The sequence below is a fragment of the Rissa tridactyla genome, chromosome 5, assembly GCF_028500815.1.
Source record: "Rissa tridactyla isolate bRisTri1 chromosome 5, bRisTri1.patW.cur.20221130, whole genome shotgun sequence".
Taxonomy (NCBI): Eukaryota; Metazoa; Chordata; class Aves; order Charadriiformes; family Laridae; genus Rissa; species Rissa tridactyla.
The window spans coordinates 18,827,299-18,840,132 of NC_071470.1; positions in this window are offsets into that span (position 1 = coordinate 18,827,299).

Here is a 12,834-nt window from a genome sequence, read left to right on the forward strand (position 1 = left end):
TTCAGGGGGGAGGAAAAAACCAAACAAACAGCAACCCACCCCAAAAAACATTTTGTAGTCTTTGCCTTATAAGAAGTTCTCCATATTTCACGTTGATGATTGTGAAGCTCTTGTAAGATTGGTACTTAGAAAAGGAAAACCCAACCAACTAACCAAGCAAACAAAAACCTCAAACCCTTTTGATCCTGGGTATTTTTAGCGTTAATGGGTAGAATGTGGTGTTAAAGTTCATTCATTAAGTTATATTTTATTACCAAATAGGAAAATGCTGAGTGAGCAATCAGAAATTAAAATACAAACATATTTATTAGCAAGAAGTGGAAATGTGGCACTTGTATGGCACTGCCTGTCCAAATAGAAAGACATTGCCTCTTTAAGATAGCTGCAAAAATTCTCAATGAGGAAAAAATAAAGTAATTATGATTTCAGAAAATTCAGTTTTATTTCTCTGGTGAACACAATGTTCTTTGATATTTACATTTTAAATGGCTATGGTTGTACTTAAAAATTGTTATTATATGAAGTCTACATATGAATTCCTGATAGAACACCTTTAAAAGTTGTTTAAAATAAGCTTGATGATTTTTTGGAATCACATTAATCACATACACCATCTTGTTTTGAAATATGCAGAAAAAGAAAAAAATGTCTATTAGAGAAGGAGATAATATTCATCAGTTTTGGTTATGGAAATATATGTGCCATGTTGTGCTTTTTCCATAGTTCTTCAGAATACTCATTTTCTACTTTCTGTTCCCTGTGAGAAGGACATTAGTGCTTCATTCCAGAACCACCACAGAACATCTTTTCTTGCTGCTTTATAGAGAAAGCAGCAAGTAAGTGCAATATGGTAATTATATAAGAATTATCAAGAATATTACAATGATTTATGCCTGTGAAGAATAATTTAGCCTTTTTTCCACAAAGATCTTATAATGATTGCCTCTTGTTCAGGAAATGCTCTACTAACTATCATTGCTCACTTTGCAAATCCTATTGACCCCACTGTAATAATTCGTATCTTAAAAAGCTTTCAAGGCTCTGCCTCCTTGACCTTCATTGTCCTTCCTTGACCTGGATTAACGTGACACCTAGAAACACTTCCTTCATGCATGGTGAATGCGTAACGACATACATCTCTTAATAATTTATTCCAGTGCAACACTCATTTTTACAATATGCCTTCACAAAACGTGTCAGACTTAGTATAATTTAATCAGCAGTAATACTTAGCAGAACATATTGAAATTATTAAAAAAGATTATGCTTATTCAGCTTCTGTCTTCTATCAAGTGCAAAGACGGTGTCATAAGGGAATGCAAATGACTTTATTAAAAAAAGTTTTACATAAATGATTTTTATGAATGGCTTTTGATTTCAGCAAATAAAAGAACAGGTGAATATTTGCTTAGAATATTGATCATGAAATCAAACCGTGGTGTATCTGCTGTATAGGAATAATTTAGGCATTTGTAGTAGGTGTGAGCCTGCTAAGCCTGAGATGTTTGTGCTAAGGGATGTTACAAGGCCTCTGACTCTGGCAGGCTCTGGGGCCCAGGTGTTGCTCTGTCCTGGCTGCTGGAGCACAGCCTGGTGCCCTGGAGGCCCAGGAGTCTCTCCCCCAGGCTGATGGATGCAGCTGCTGCTTTCCTGTGTGGAGGTTCAGCCAGTAGCGAGGCTGAGCATGTATCTCAGCGATGCACTCCTGCGCACGTGGGGACACTGACAGGGCTGGCTACAATGACAACCACGGACAAGGCACTGCCTTTAACATCCCCCAAATTTGGCACCACCAGGACTCACATAAAATACAATTACAGATAGCCAAGTCCCTAAAACATAAGTACAAATAGCCAAGTACCTTCCCTTCTCTCCAGCTGATCAGGACTAAAGTTCACTAGTGAAAATAAGCACACACACTTGCTCACTCTCTTGGTTCACAAGTATACGCATGCTTCTGGATCCCTCAAATACCAGCACGCTCCCTTTGCCTAATACCTCTGCCTGGATCCTGAACCCTCTTACTCCACAGGTGTCCCGCTCACTGTCTGGTCCAGCTTGATGTTCAGTAGCAAACACACACTCATTTCAAAGGCACCCCACACTTGTGCATCCTACCAAATACTACCACAAGCCCTCTCCCTGCCTGATACTCCTGCCTGGACATTGGTCCTCCTATGCCACCTGGTCCAGCTTGAAGTTTGCTAGCAAATTAGGCACACCCCAACCTCCCACACCTACACTCACACACACTCACACACAGCAGGTTTCGGAAAATGTGCCTTCCTCTCCCTGCACCTGCTGACACCCAGACACATAGGCCCTGTGATCTACTGTCCTTCTCCAGTTGCTGGCACCATGAACACACAGACCCTGCCACCCCTGGTGTCACTCCAGCTGCTACCTCTGAACTCACTAACAGTCTCCCCAGTTTCTGTCTGAGTGCTCACACGTGGGACAAAGAGTGAGATTACACAGAGAGATAGTTAAGGAAGAGTTTAGTAAAAAGACAGACTGTGATGACTAGGCATAGGGCTTAATCAGACAAATGTACACACAACTGGCCCTCTTATCCCTCGTCTTATCCTCCCCTCCCATTTTTAGTCTCTGGTCCCTCCTATTTCTCTTCCTTTGACCCTTCCCTAAACATTCCTTAGAAAGTTTGCATAGTGCCACAGCCCCCCTCAAATATCCTTAATACTTGTGTTCTCCTGCTTCCCCCCTCTTGCCAGCTACACAGTCCAGGTTGACCCTCTCCAGAGTTAAACCTGGGGTTTCTTAGTGGGCCACCAATTACTATTTCAGGAGTTTTGGTCTTCAGCTGTTTCCTCCCTTATCACCCGTCTGTCAGATTTGTGTCTCTGTGTGATTCATTTATCACTTTGGCTCCCTTTGAACTGGAAAGGTCCTTGATCAGGTAACCTAAATGAAGCAGATGCTCTCACATTCCACATTCCCTTGCAGTTTATTAATGGGTAATTTAGTACATAGTTTTAATAACACCTGTTTCTAGGTACATCTGTAGAAGTGATGGGCTTGCATTCCACTCAGTTACTGAATTTGCTGAACAGCAGTGGCTCAAAAAGCTTTCCTTCAAAACAAGAAAAAAGATCTTATCAGACATTGAAATTCCAGATGCACAAAGATGATAAAAATTGTTACATCTTAAAAATCTGATGTACTTTGTTCTTTTCAAAGGCTAGAATATTCTTCCATTAATAATGGAAATAAAATCTTGTACATGGTCTTTGAACTGAATGCAATTAAAACCCTTTCTTAATATTTTCTAATATAATTTTACACGATATCTCTTGGTTATTTGCTTGTTGTCATTTTTTTAATGCATGGCACAAATCTTGAAGCGGGGTGAGTTATGACAAACACCAAAAAGGCTAAATGGAACTACGTAAGTCCTCATTTTCAATTCTTTCACCTAAACGTAGCAATATATGGATGATGGTGGTTTTGTTTTAGTGTTGTGTTGTGGGCTGGGTTTTTTTTTCAGGTTTTAAACCTTCTGTAGGGTATCAAGACATGAGATTAATGCTTTATATTTTGTTGAACACTCTTTTTAACTTAAATGTCTAGGGAAGGCTTCTATTTAAAATAAAATGGCCAGCATGTATTGAGTGCTGAATGCAAAATTTTTAAAAGACAAAAAAAAATGTAGATTTTTTAGGGAATGCCATTTAGTTATACATTAAAGATATATTATATATCTTATTATATATGGCAGAACTAAAAAAAACAACTGTCTAACAAATTATTCTGTAACTTTCTGAATATATGTTCATCAGAACATATTCACATATTATAGTAGTTTTGGAACACTTTATAGATGGGAGATAAAGCCCATCTAGGTAAGCTGAAAAGAAGAATCCACCACTGCATTTGAGTTCTGATTTTATAAAATGTTATTTTTTTGCTTTTTTAAAAGCAACCTTCAATTGAAATGTCCAACTTTCTACTTTACCTTGGATATGAACCATAATGACAGTTTTGGTGGTTCTCATAACTGACGTACAATGAGGAACATTTCACTAAATAGTTCAAGAATAAAACTGGGTGATTATTATATTTCTCATATATATTTCCCAGACATATTTGAATGACTCATTTACACTAGCATCAGAGAAATTTTTCACAACAAAAGAAAACAAAGAAAAAATTGCTAATAAAAATATTCAAATATGACATCATAGTGGTGAATTTAATTAACAATAATTTTAGACTATGTTCTGAAGAAAGATACGGGAATAAGAACTGCTAATGCTATACATTTTTATGATTTAAAGAAAATATTTTTTATGTAAATATTGCTCGGTGTTAAAATCTTACTGCAGATATGAAGTGGGAGGTAGTAGGATAGAGTAGTTATTAAAAAGAGGTTAAAAATAAACCAAAATAAATAATATTAGAATAAATTTCATCATTTATATCAGGGTGTTTTTATGTCTTTTCTGACTGTAATTCTGATTGCCTAATCATTATAAATTTTCATTAATGATTCTTTTGTGCTTGTAGGGAAAAATATTACCACTTTACAGATGAGGAGTTGAGACATGAGTCATGAATCTCTTCAAAATATCTCTCTGGTCTTTTGATTTCAAGCTGGAAGAATATTGCTTCTCTTGATCAATACTCATGTTCCTTAAAAAAAAAGGTGCTAAATTAAAGGATGAGACCCATCTACCTTAACTTTAGTTATTTAGAAGTCCAGCAAATCATCAATGTTTTTTTCATAATCAATATACACCTTTATACAAATTCCATCTTTCCTATCTTAGGTCATTAATTAGCCCAGGACAAATTGCCCTGTGGATCTTCTTTCCACAGTCTCTGTTGATTGAAGTTAGGAGTCTTAAGTTAACCGAGATAAATCCTACCTCAAGAGACTTAGTGAAAATCACAAAAGATGGTTTTAGTCAATTTGATGGCTTGAGGTGGTTGAGTCAAAAATGAGACCATGTGTTTAACCCTAGCTGAGGGGTTTTTCCTTAAGAGCACCCTCCATACATGATAGAAGATTAAAAATAATTAAGTGAACAAGTATTAGAGTGAAATAAAGCACAAAAGGATGATCTAAAATAATTCATTCAGTGAGGTGATTGTAGAGGAGGCAGGTGTTTCCCTACATGTGTCATTAATTAACAGCTTGAATGAAAACAAACCAAAATCATCATTATGTGATATTTTTCTCATTAGATACAAATGAAAGAAACTATGAAACCTGCAATTTGTTTGGGGGGGAGGGTAGTGTCAGTAGAAAGGAAGAAATTGTTAGCTACTAGTAGATCTGTCTTCAAAACGAAGCAAGCCTTTTCTCTTTAGTCACTTATGAAGACTTTCACAAAAATATTTGGAATGTAGGTATATGTTTATTGATAAAATGAAGAGAAAAATCTTTGTCTAAGATCCTGTAAAGCAGGATTTTCAACCTCTAAATACAGGTCCTGGGTACCTAGATGTTTGTCATGTTGTAGTACACTATTTAAAAGGCTATCACTGATAGCCATTACTTATACATAATGGAACATGTGGTACTTTAAAAACAGCATGAAAATCTGACAGTCTTAAAATCTCAATTGCTCTATGTATGAGCATTTTTAAATTCTTTCTACTATTGAAAAAAGCCTTAAAATTGAGAGAGTATCTTGGACTATTCAGATATTCAGAATACTATGAGAGATAGTATTACATTTCTCCTGGAGCAGCCAGGAGGGACACCATGAATCTCAGTTACACCATTTATAGTCTTTCTGTGTAAGCGGACTGTGCTCTTTGACAATCAAGGATAGTTGTTTCTCCAGTACAAAGGTGAAGTTTTTATTTTTTATTTCTTGGGATGCAAGGGCATGAGCACGGTTCTGCAAATCTTGTTCTTTCTGACATAAATATGTAATGATATGCTTACCATCATATGCCTGAAAATGGCATATTTAACTTTTAGTTCCTCACTGTTAATTTATAGCATCTGATGATTCTGTGTTTACCCTGTGAGAGTTTAATATTTTCCCTCTTAGAGAGAGAATTATAGGTAAATTTGAATTGGCAGACTAAATGCTTTTAACTTTTTTTTTCTGATTGTAAGCCATTTATATAGGCATTTTGTAAGAAACAGCCCTCATTATAGAGGAAATTAGCAAAAAAAAAAATTTATTTTGTGAGAAATACAGTAAAAATTAAATGATTCATCCTCTTCTGCAGAAACTGGTTAAAAAATGGAAAATACTCTTCTTCAATAGGCATAAACTGTACTAAAAAACAATCTAAGCTCTCTAATTTGTATTCTCAGAAGGCAACCTCAAAGGTCATGCTACTTCTTCCTCGCATTAAAAAGGAGTAACTTTAGAAAAGGTTAGTGTAATTTAGGTTCTCTAGGTTTTTTGTTGTTTTTACTGATGCTGAAAGAAAAACCTTACAGCCTAACATTTGGACAAAAGAACAATCTCTTACATTATTGATCTCACAGGTAATCTCAACTCATAACTGCATACCTTGTTAAACTGACAACATAGTAATATATTACTTATCACAGTGTAGAACTGAATTAAGCTTTCTTGTTTGTTTGTTTGTTTTCTTTTTACTATAGTTAACAGTACACTGTATTTATATTCAGAAATTATTTGGGGAGTAATTAACTGCAATGTAATAGCAATAATACTGAGGAACAGAATATTGATTTGCAATAGCCAAACATGGCCAGGCAACCCCTCAGATAGCCTGCAAAGAAGATAGTAGATAACCATATTGATCATAGTAATAGTTACTTTGAGTTAATAATGAATATTATGTACGTATGTGTGTGCATATATCTGTGTGTGTGTACAGACATAGATATCTGTATTCGTGCACTCATGTAGATACATACATACATAAACATACACACATTCTTGGGGTTTACCCTGGCTTAAAAATACACATTTTAAATAAATCAGAGTCACAAAAACGATAGGAAAATTACTCAAGGTCATTCAGTGATTCAATGGAAGTCAAAAAAGGGAGCAGCAGTCTCACAGTTGTTAACTTTATGGCCAGCATAGCTAGATACTGTTATCTCTGTAGCAACAGAAGGTGAGGATGGCACTGTCATGTATGGGTGGAACGTTAACAAAAAGGGAAGAAAAAGGTTACAAACTTTTTCAGCTCCCCTTTCCAAAATAACCAAAGCCAGAAATGGAGTTAAAAATGCTGGTGAACAGCTGTTGTGGTGAGGGATGTGTTGAAGGAGCTGTCAGACAGCTAAAGGAAGGGGAATAAAGTAAACTCTGTTCTCCTTGCTGTACTCCCAAAGGTACTATAGTCAGAATAAGCAAGCAGACAAAAATTAAAAATTAAAAATAGCTACTGTAAGATCATAACTATTTTAGTTACATGTGATTTTCATCCAAAGGAGTCTTTGACCCCTGATATACCCCTGTTTTGTAACAGCAAATATTTCTCAAGTGACTAAAGCATTACCACTTATGGCTCAGTTCATTAATTTAGTCCAACCATAAATATGTTTTTGCAGTATTCTTGTTTGGTCAAGTAAAAAGATACTTTAATAGTATCAGAAGTCAGAAGAGTCAGAAGGAAAATGATACAGTGTTAAGAGGGAAAGCAGTGAAGGACCAGTGAAAGTAAAATAAATCTGGTTTGGTATGGCCTGACATGACAGAGAAATCAGGATCCTTAATCCCTCATTTTTCTTTTTTTCCACTTAAGAAATACTGTTGTAACAGAAGAAAAACCGTCATTGACTCCTCTTCCTGTTAGCAAAGAGTTCTAGTAGATTAAATTTCAGTAACACATGAACATTACAAACTGTATGTGACTGTTTTAATTGCATAAGCTAGTGAACCTTGCAAGGGGAAAGAAGAATCCTATCACTTTATCTGTCACTGTGCGTTTTGAAGGATGCTGTGTAAATAAGAGCATTCAGGTATATTAAAATATGTTATGTCTCGAAGGACAAGTAAAATAAAACTTTCTTCTTGGGCCTTTCAAAATTGGATTAGCTAAGCAAAGAGTAACTATCGGTGTGCAATAAAAAAGTTTCATGAAAGTCCAAGGCGGGGAAGGGGGGTGGAACTCAGGCTCTCAGCCAACAAGTATTTCACTATTTGAATAGTTCAACTAATATGAAAAAAAATACATGCAGAAAGTTAAAACACTGACCAAGCAATGGTTTCAATTCATCAAAGATCAAGACCAATGAGAACTATTAAATCACAGAATCATAGAATCATATAGTTCAGATTGGAAGGAACCTTTAAAAGTCATCTAGTCCAAATCCCCTCTATAGATATAGAGTCATCGAATCATGGAATGGTTTGCGTTAGAAGGGACCTTAAAGATCGTCTAGTTCCAACCACCCTGCAGTAAGCAGGGACACCTCCCACTAGACCAGGTTGCTCTAAGCCTGGTCTTGTATGCTTCCAGGGATGGGGCATCCACAACTTCTCTGAGCAACCTGTGCCAATGTGTCCCCACCCTCAGAGTAAAGAATTTCTTCCTAATATCTAATCTAAATCTACCCTCTTTCAGTTTAAAACCATCATCCCTTGTCCTATCACTACACTTCCTGATAAAGAGTCCCTCCCTGTCCTTCCTGTAGGTCCCCTTTAGGTACTGGAAGGCCGCAATAAGGTCTCCCCGGGGCCTTCTCTTCTCCAGGCTGAACAACCCCAACTCTCTCAGCCTGTCCTTATAGCATAGGTGCTCCAGCCCTCTGATCATCTTCATGGCACTCCGCTGGAGTATCCAAAAATTTAGGAAGACTGTAGGCAAAACCATCAGAATTTCCTTTTCCTGTGCAATTTGGGCTTGCACCAGGTTCTCATGCTATTCAATTTGCTTATCCTTTATTGTGAGACAGAAAGAAAGAGAGAAATTTTTTTTTGTATTGTTGACCTTACAGTTATCTTCAGTTCTGAAGGTGTTCTTGTCAAAGTAACACACCATGATTTTTAAGTGAGGTCTTCTTCCAGATTGTATCTTTGCCTAGACTGAAAACATGAAGAAAATTTATACACTTTTTTTACATAGTTCTTCCCTTTTTATAAAATCCGTAACTTTTTTTCATTTCTGGGACAATCGACACAAAAATAGTGACCAGCATTCAGAATTGCTCCGTAGATATATGTTTTGTATTTCTTAATTCTTTTTAGTTGTATTTCTCAAAATCATTTAGACAAGTATTTTCTCAAAACATAGAAGTATTCATTTCGTTGTTCTCAAGGTGTTTCAATTTTTCCTTCTAGAATGTTCCAACACTAAACCATAGTCTGAAATGTGAAACATGGAATAAAGTATAATTTTTTCTAGGTGCATCTTTTTTTTTTTTTTACATTTTTGCACCAGAAATTACTATTGGAACAACATTAATAGAAAGCAATACTTCTTCCTCACTCAACCAGTGTAGTGACAGTGAAGTCAAGTGTACATATAGTTTTCAACTCTGACTTGGGCAATGCTTAAAATAAGACTTCCCAAAAAGACCAATAGGCACATTTAATCCCTTATTTATTCCCTGGTTCTAGATACAAGAATATATTGCCTTTTCTTCACTGTTATCTTACTGTCTAAGAATAAGTCCTTCTTCTGCTAACTAATCGGATTATTGTTTGTATGCTTCCTCCTGAGTGCGCTTAAAAGTCTCTTTCTTAGCCATTTACCTGTTGCTTTAGTCTTAATTGTATGTTCAGTCAAGAGTTTATAGACTGTTAGCTAAAAACCTAAAAAGAATTACTAAAGATGTTTTGTTAGTGCCTAAGAATTGTATATATTATTTTCTGTTTTTTAGAAAGCCCTTTACAAACTTTTTTTTTTTCTCATTTTATCTTCACAGCCTCTATGATTGATGTTCAGTTTGCTGCTTATTTATTCTTGTATGAAAACTAACTGAACAGGCAACAAAGAAATATAATTTTGTGATACCTACTTTAAAAGACTGATCTACACCTGGCAGAAATGTGCCACCAGTTTAGCATAAGCAGGCATGAAAGCAGTCACAAGAAAAGTATGGCAAAGATGCTGGAAATTTCAAAGACAGAAAAGCAGATTAAGAACAAATAAATAAATAAACTCACAAAAGTAAAAAACTAATTCAGAGAAAATATCATTTTGTCTTTTGCATTCTTCTCTTTGTCAGAATATTTAAATATTACAGTACTGATCTTTTGATCTAGTTGATTTTCTTTTATTTTTTTTTCTCCTAAGACCCATTATTAACAAGTGTAAGCAACATAGAAGGTTGTGTACAGTTTCTCCTTGTATTAAGTTACTAATCAGTCATGCTAGCCTTCTCACTAGCAGCATTTAATACCTCAGTTGTTCTAAAGCTGGTTTAACTTTTTTACTATAGCATTTTCACTTTAGGAATTTGGTTTGTGTCTACTTTTACTGACGATCTAATCTAAAGATACACATGCAGAGTTAAATCTATTACAATTTCAAATATATTCTCTTTTCTAGAGACTACTACAGCATATATTACTAAAATGTTCATACAGCTGTTCCATGGCAAATAAACAATTTAGCTTTCAGTTTATTATTTATAATTCAGTGATGTCAGGGACAATCAATGGTATATTCATCTCATATAGAGGCCTCATACAAACACACATTATGAAATACAGATATTTTATATACCCTGTATAATAGCAATGTGCATTTCAGAATAAACTATTCACAAGTCTACTGCATTATAATTGCAGTTATCTTGGGAGCTATTTAATCAAAATAGCTCTGCTTAAGTGTGTAGCAAGAGGAAACATAAAAAAAAAATCTTCAGAGGTTCAGAGAGTCAAAACAGTAGGAAATTTTCCTTAAAAAGAGAAATGGAAGAGGTATTTGCAATTTCTTTCTAGTGTGACATTTCTTCAAATGCGGGTGGTAAATCATAGACAAAAATTGTTTTCCATTTTCAAAATAGAGTTATTAGAGAATGATAAAATACTCTTTTGCACCATTTCTAATAAATTTGTCATTTGTAATACAAACATTTCTGTAAGAGCTATTAAGGCAGCTTCAGTAAGTAACACCAGTACTTGTCAGAAAGCAGTAGTCCTCTGATGGTTGATAGTTCTTGATTGCAAGAACCCAGAATTAAATATACGCTTGACTTCCCCCTAATCTAATGAAATCAGGAAAAGGTGTGAGAAAAATCCTTACTCTTTATTACGTATGGTACCTGCTGCTGCACATTCACATAGATTTGAAGGCAAGCTTTACCTCTAAGCCAGTTTCAGTGTAATAAAACTTTTATTTTCAGTATGAGAAAAAAAATAAAAATTCATCATCCTATTCTGAAACGAGTTCCAAAACCTAATATCTCTGCATAGCCCTATCCAGACAAACTGAGTATCTTAATATTTGTTTTGGTATTGAATTATTTTTATGACATCTAAGATCAATGTGTGTCTATTGATGAAGTCCTTTGTTTTATTTTGAAAATCCCTTTGCAACACTTGCACCTAATTTTTGCTGCATTGTGGTGGTACACAAGAAGCGGAAAGGGAAGACAACGAAAAAGAATCATTTATATTGACTGAATCAAGAATCCCCAAATAGCATGGATCTTGAAAAAACAGAAAGATATTCTTCCTAAATTTACTAAAAGGTCTTCCAAACATCAGAATTAAAAAATATTTATATAAAATCATAATTAATTTTCTTAAATATTTGTGGACAAACCTTCTGTGACCGAATGAGTTTTCCGAGACAACAGAGACCTGTGTATAGTGTACTTTAAAAACAAAACCTGTAATTTTTAGTGACTTTACTTCCGTTGAACTGGAAACAGTAATTGAAAGTCTTGGCTACTTTCATCTTGTAGCAAATAACGTGAGTCTGAAGGTGGGGTTTTTTCCTTCTAAATCTGACTGTCTCTCAGGCTTTCCTGCTGCAGTCTATATTCCATGACAGATGCATAAGCTAGTGCACACCTAAAGGTAGCGTACTAAGCAGGACATTCACATCTGGAAAGGAATTGAAGGATACATGTGCTTTGTTTCCACATTTTTTCTGACACTGTGTAGGCAAGTTTTCAATGTTGTATGCAAGAGAACTGGAGGAAGTTGTTCAAACAGTTAAGACTGTAATATCAAAGAACTGAGTAGGAAAAACTTGATGTTAACAACGTGAATTAACACAGCCACAGATTGGAAGAATAGCTTGGCCGCTACAAGTCAGTGACACACGGCTCTCTCAGCCACCATAACTCTTTCCCATGAGATCACACTGAAGAAAAAAGTCTTAAATGGTCCAGATTTTTTGTGGCATTTCATTGTTACATTGATAGAGAGCACAATCTTCCCGTGGACATTGTGAACTCTCTAAGAAAAAGGAAGTGTACTTCAAGTTTTAAATCAGTTTGTGTCCCTGACCCAACATATTTAAGTAGAGCAGATGTAAGGGTTACCATAGCAGTTTAATCTTTTGAGCACTGCTGGTAAATGGTGATTATAACTGCAGGTCGTATAGTACACTAATCTGTCTATAATATAACATCTTTGACTAAGAAAAAACTGTATTTTGTGTTTCATACAGAGATTAATATGAAGGCACTGATAGAAATACAGATAAGTAATTAGTGTTTGCACCATAGTTTGTCATTAATGACCCACCTTGCCGGTGCTCCTGTGGATTCTGAAAACTCTTTTCTTCTTAATATTAAAAATATCTCTTAAAAATCATACCTTTTTTGCAGTTGAATATACTTTGTTTAATTTCTATAAAAAGCTAAAGAGATGAAATCACTGCATCTCTGCAATCAGACTAGTCATCTGTGTGATTAACTATGCAGAAGTCAGGTGAAAGGAAACAGTATTAATAGTTGAGAACCTTATA